This window comes from Henckelia pumila, chromosome 1 (genome assembly GCF_033568475.1).
Source record: "Henckelia pumila isolate YLH828 chromosome 1, ASM3356847v2, whole genome shotgun sequence".
Classification (NCBI taxonomy): domain Eukaryota; kingdom Viridiplantae; phylum Streptophyta; class Magnoliopsida; order Lamiales; family Gesneriaceae; genus Henckelia; species Henckelia pumila.
The window spans coordinates 63,024,325-63,031,335 of NC_133120.1; positions in this window are offsets into that span (position 1 = coordinate 63,024,325).

Below are 7,011 nucleotides of genomic sequence, written 5' to 3' on the forward strand. Positions count from 1 at the left end.
TGAGACAGCTTGGCACCCCTGATCTGAATCAGCAGCCCTTATGCATTACTTTTCCTACTTTAGAAGTTAATGCTACTTTTGATTTAAAATCTGGGCTAATACACTTGTTGCATTTTTTTCATGGTCTTGCATGTGAGGATCCCCACAAACATCTGATGGAATTCCACGTGGTGTGAACAAGCATGAAATCCCATGAAGTAACGGAGGAACAGATTCAATTGAGAGTCTTTCCTTTTTATTTAAAGAATGGTGCAAAGGATTGACTATACTACCTACCTCCTGGATCCATCACAATGTGGATAGCGATGAAGAGAATTTTCCTAGAGAAGTACTTCCCAGCTTCGAGGGCAGTGAACATCAGAAAGGAGATCTATGACATCAAGCAGCATATGGGAGAATCACTTCACGAATATTAAAAGCGGTTCAAGAAGCTTTGTGCCAGCTGTCCGCAACATCAGATAAGTGAAAATCTTCTAATTCAATATTGCTATGAAGGTTTGTTTCCTCATGACAGGAGCATGGTGGATGCGGCCAGTGGAGGAGTTTTTGTAGATAAAACACCACAAGATGCAAGGAATTTAATTGAGAATATGATTGCTAATTCTCAGCAATTTGGCCGCAACAGAAGTGATCCAGCACCCAGAAGGGGCAATGAGGTAAATATTTCTTCCCTTGAACAACAACTGATTGATGTGACGTTCTTGTGCGTCAACTTGCTATAGGGAATGGACAAAATGTGAAAACGTGTGGAATTTGTGTTGCGATGGGGCATTCAACTGAGATGTTCCCCACTCTTCAAGAGAAAACAGTCGAACAAGTCAATGCAACAGGAGGATTTCTAGGGCCACCACAACGAAATTATGATCCTTATTCAGGTTGGAGGGATCATCCAAATCTCATATATTGAAATATTGCGGTTAACCATCCTCTACCTCAAGTGCAGCCGAATAATCAAGCATATAGTCTGCCATACCCTCCACATTTGCAGCGTCCTCAAATTCCAACCCCTTGTGAGTTTTTAGAAAATATTGTTAAGGATCTTGCCACTAATACTTTGAATTTTCAGCAGGAAACAAGAGCAAGTATCCAAAACATGAATACTAAGGTGGGGCAGTTGGCAACCACAATTAATAGGTTAGAAGCACAACATTCTAACATTTTACCATCTCAGACAGTGCCAAATCCAAAAGAGAATGTAAGTGCAATCACTTTGAGGAGTGGAAATGAGTTGAAGGTTCGTGAAGAAGTGGTGCAAGCACCAGTAAAGAACGAAGATGACAAGGAATCCAAGGTGTAGGAGAATGAGATAGCTCAAAAAGACACACAAAAATGTAAGTTCCCTCCCTTTTCTGAGTATAAAATCATACCCCTGTTTCCCCTTGCATTGAAGAAGTCTAGGAAAGATGAAGGTATTAAGGAGTTGTATGACACTTTTCGTAGATGTGAGGTAATTGTAAATATCCCTTTGTTAGATGCTATCAAACAAGTACCTTGCTATGCTAAAATTTTAAAATAATTGTGTACTGCAAAAAGAAAACCAAAATTGAAGGGATGCAAGAAAATAGAATTATGAGAACAGGTCTCTGCTATGATTCAGAGGAAGATACCCACAAAATGCAAGGATCCAAGTATGTTTTCGATTCCTTGTAAGATAGGAGATGTTCAGCTTGATACGGCCATGTTAGATTTAGGAGCATCGATTAATGTCATGCCATATTCTACGCATGCTTTCTTAAAACTCGGGCCCTTGAAAGAAACTGCGATTGTAATTCAAATGGCTGATAGGTCTACTATTTATCCTAGGAGTGTGATCGAGGATGTTCTTGTGAGAGTTGATAATTTGGTTTTTCCTGCTGACTTTTATGTGTTTGACATGAAAAATAATGATCTGAATAGTCCAATTTTGCTAGGAAGACCGTTTCTAAAAACTTCAAGGTCTGTCATAGATGTTAATAATGGTACTCTCACTATGGAATTTGATGGGAAGATTGTTAAGTTTAATATTTTTGATACCCTAAAATTCCTAGTTGTGAAAGTGTTGTCAATACTCTTGATGTCAATGATCACTTATCAGAAGAAAACAAGAAAGTTGTGAATGAGGATAAGTTAAAGAAGGTTATTGCAAGACTTGCTGAGACTTTTAATGCTAAAATTTTTCTTTTTGATTTGCAGGCATCTAAAACTGAGCCAAAACTTCCTTTAGATCGAGCAAAAGGACCAATGGGAAAAGGGAAACATAATCAAGAGACTGGAATCCCCAAGAAATCGAAGGAGAGAAATCATGGACCAAAATTGACTGTGAAAATTCTCAATGGGTGAAGGTGGACAAAGGAACCAGATATGAACCACCATGAACAACTGAAGCATGAAGTTGGGCCGACAACTGTAAACAGAGGCGCTGCTTGGGAGGCAACCCAAGGGGAGTATTTTCTTTAAATTCATAGTATTTATTTTTGTTTTGCATTTTTACTTACATTGGGGACAATGTAAGATTTACGTATGGGGGAGAGAACTTAGTGTTCGAGCAAATACTACCACTGAAAATCAACCTAAATATATATATCAATTTAGCTCGAATATATCGCAAGTGCACGAGTCAAGTAATAATATAGTGTACAAAGTACGAGTATCGTCCCAAAGAGATTGATGTCTGACAAAATTACTCAAGTATTATTCTTTAGTTAATTAAGATAAGATGATAATAAATTAATAAACTAAAATAAAAGATGAAAAAAACAAAATAATAAAATTAAATTTAGAAAATAAATAAATGATTGTTAGGATCTCGGTTCACCTACCCCTTTTTCTTCTCTAATGATTGAAATTCGGTTCTCAAATCATGCTTTTGACGTAATTCCCTAATCTATCAATATACTCTGTCGAACTATATTAATCTAATTAACAAATTGCAATAACCAAGTGTCCTTGTGTTATTTAACAATTGCAATTACATTACGATTTGTGGAATCCTCTAGCTTTCGACCTATTGGACTATGACTATCAACATGTATCCAACCTCATATGTTTATGTAAGTTGTAGATACATGGACTATATTACCCTATCATGTTATAAAATCTCCTTTCAATATCAATTATAACACATAAAATCAATTCGAAGTTGATCAATCTCCAAATACTCAATAAACACAGTAATATAATCAAGAATGCATAAAAACCAAATTCAATCTTCAAGAAGAAATCAAAACAAAGTTTTGGGGGTAGGATCCCCTAAATCCCAACAAAAATAAGAGAGAAAAGAAAAAACTAATTTGCACGGTTCTTGAGATCTTCACGTCGTCTCCCTCTTTTGCTCTTGGTTCTCGCTTGGTGGCCGCCTCTCTCCCTTGCGTTTCTGATGTGTGGAACTTTGGAACCCTTTCTCACGTCTGATATGTCCCCTTTTATATGTGGTTGAAAGCCCATCCAATAAAGCCCCAAAAAATAGCAACTTTTAATGTTAAAAAATTAATATTTTTTCAGTCCGCGTCGCGCCATGGCGCAGAAAAGTCACGCCATAGCTTGAAAAGTTATGTTTTCACTTCTTCAAAATCCTCGGTTCACGCCACGGCGCAGGAAAAATCACGCCATGGCTTGAAAAGTTCTGCCTCCAATTTTCAGCGCGCAGTTATCTTGAAAAATCATAACGTGAGTTCTAACCGTCGGATTGAGCTGACATTTTGACAACATCTTCAAAACATCTTGAAATTTAATTTGGAAGGTGGAGATTTGATTTGGAGCTCCCAAAAGTTAAATTTTAATTTTTGATCAAGGCTGCTCCGTAATTCATTCTTCAAAAACCCATTTTCCTACAAAATTAACCCGGAGAGTGAAATGTCCATGCATGAGATTAATTACAAATAAAACATATAAAAACACACATGAAACCATATGAATTCATGTCAAATAGACATAAAATAATGCACACAAAATGCACTTATCACTTAGCCAGACAAGTAAAGGATTTAGCCAGTTTTTGGGGAAATAAAATTTAGAGCTCATAGTTAGTGATGAATATGACTATTGAAAGTCACTAGCTCATGATGATATCTAATTGATGACATGCATGCTTTTGAAAATAGATGATTTGCTAACCTTGGAACACTTTGATCTCCAATGCAAATTAAACTTTGATATGGTTGTTGAATATTTTTGAGCACGCATGAGTCATGACTTGTGAATTGTATATGACATAGTGAAGGTCGTGTGAGCCTTGTGATAGTCTTAAGAAGTCTCCAGCCTATCAACCTCACTTTTGAGCTTAATCGAAAAAAAAATAAAAGAAAAGAAAGGAGTTAGTAAGGTGAGGGGAGGCATTGAAATGAGGATTGAAATTCTAATCCTACCAATTCCAAGAGCTAAATTTGGAGGAGAATGTAAGGAGTTGAGGACAACTGGGTGCAATTATCCGGCAATGTGGAAAAAAGAAAAAATTTCTCAATGGTTCAATTTGATTTGTTGGTGTACAATTTGAGCTGCTGCAGGGTTTTACGTTGAATGGATCTGCGAAGTGTGCATGACACTTGCTAATGACCATACACACACACACGTTCGGGGCTATATCTCTCGCTTAATTGTCTGGATATTGAACTTGTTCCGTTGTTAGCATTTTAATGCCTTTCTGAGGCACACATGTGTAAATCATGGTTATTTTTGTTATGGATTATGAGCTCGAACTTATTTTTGGTTTTGTGTTGCTCGAGGGCGAGCAAAGATTTAAGTATGGGGGAGTTTGATATGGTTATATTTTCCTATATTTATTTAAGTTAATTTGTATGATTAAGAGAATTTTCATTGATTAAATTCATTTCATAGTTCCTAATCATTGTATGTGATTTGATATAGGAAAAGAGAAGAAATGAAGCTAAAGAATGGAAGGAAAGAGCCGAGATAAAAGAAGAAGTGCGAGGCAGAAAAATTCTCGATCGATTGGTAACTTTTTATCGATCGAGCGAGATAAATGAAGTGTTGGACAGAAGAGCTCCCGATCGATCGGTAACTTTTTACCGATCGAGCGGGAGAAGAAAAGGAAAAAATGATGCGGATCAGAAAAAGTCTCGCTTGATCAATAGTTTCTTACCGATCGAGCGAGACGTGAAATTTGGAAAATTATATTTTAATTAGGAAACTTTCTTGGAAGGACTCTATAATTTAAATATCATCTAGAACTCGAATTGTAATCAGACTTGGACGGCTGAACACGGGAGAATACTCTTGGCGGCTAAGTTTTCATCTTTTCTCCTTAGAATTAATTTCTTTCTTCAATTTTTGTTAGGATTGAATGAATTTTAGTGGCTAAGTTTTAGTACTTGGTAGAAGAATAAAAACCCTTTGAAGTTTTATTTATCTCGTGAGATTTTGATTTTGATTGTTTGATTTTTATTTGAGTATCAAAAGTTGTTTGAGATTTACTTTATGCTTGTATGTTTGAATTATTGGCTTGATCACCTTATATTTTCTCATACAATCTATAGCTAAATTAGATATCAAATTTGTAATTGTTTGATCCCTCTAATTTGTGAAACAACTATAATTAATATTTTCCGTTTGTGAATTTGTTAATTCATAGGAACAACGATTGACTAGATTAAATACAACTGCTTGTGTTTGTATTATTTAGCTTAATAAATTTCACTAGTTTGAATGTTACCTTAAATTTAAATCTTAATCGCTTGTATTTTGGTTAATTCATTGGTAAGGGTTAATTTAAACGCTTGTGTCTAATTAACTAAAATTAAAGTGAGATAGAAATTAAATTTTCAATGATAAATATTCAATGAGAATTAATTATTTTTAGAGAATTGATGATCGAGTCAATAACTTCAAGGGTGTAGTCGACCGATACCAAGACTTGTTTTTAATTGATTTTTTCGATCAAATCCTAATCTTGCATGCTAGTTAATAAAATTTATTTTAATATATTTTTAATTATTAGTAGTTAAATTGAAAATCCAAAACCCCCCTTTTTATTTATTTTTAGTATTTTTAAGAACACAATTAAATTCACTTTCCTCGTGGAAACGATCCCTACTCTCGCTACTATATGTTTATTTAGTTAATCTGAGTTGGGTTAATTTGGGCGTGACATGAGTAAGCGCTGCCAAGTTCCTAGTCGATTGGGCCATCCAAAAGAAGGATAAGGAATGCTCGAGCTCGAGATTAGAATATGTGATATACTGATATTGTAAACTACGTTTTATTAGTATGGACATAGTGATATTCAAACATATAGATTGGTGCTCATATGATGAGTTCACTGAAATACCATCCTCAGACTTCCCAAGTGGTTATCATTCATCAAATGGATAAACCTGTGATTATGGTTGTACATCATTAGTCCTTATGACCTGAGACAACACTAAGGCTCTACATTCTAGGACCTTGCTTTGACTCATTTACCGACTCCGTGAGGGTCATCAGGTGATGAGATTGAGTGTAGCTACAATACATGTAGGAGCCAATTCATGGTAGTGGGGAATTCACCGCCCACCTACGTGTGTGGATTAGAGGTGTCAAAATGGGCTGGCGGGGCGGGCCGACCCACAACCCATCGCAACCCACCATTAGGCGGGGCGGCCCACCTTTAAGGCGGGTTGGGAAATTTTCAACCCAACCCACCTATTTTGTATGGCGGGGCGGGCCAACCCGACAAGTCTAGCCCATTTTGACACCTCTAGTGTGATATCGTATATGATCTAATGAGATAATAGTGCACGGAATCTCTGGTCAAAGTATGAGATGTGAATTAAGGTAAAGTGGTTCCCTAGTAGGGATGAAAACAGGTTGGGTCTAAACCCGGCCCTGCATCAAACCCGGTCCGGTGGAGCAGGTCTAGACCCGGACAAACGGGTTTACACACGGGTTTGGGGCGGGTCCCGGGTTTGGCCGTGTAGTAACCCATCTCCAAAATAAGTTAATCAAGTGCATAAATAATGATTAACTAGCCTAAATACGATTAAGGGATTTCCTAACAAGTCTAAGGGGTTCAAAAATGGATCCAGGACACTCAAAATG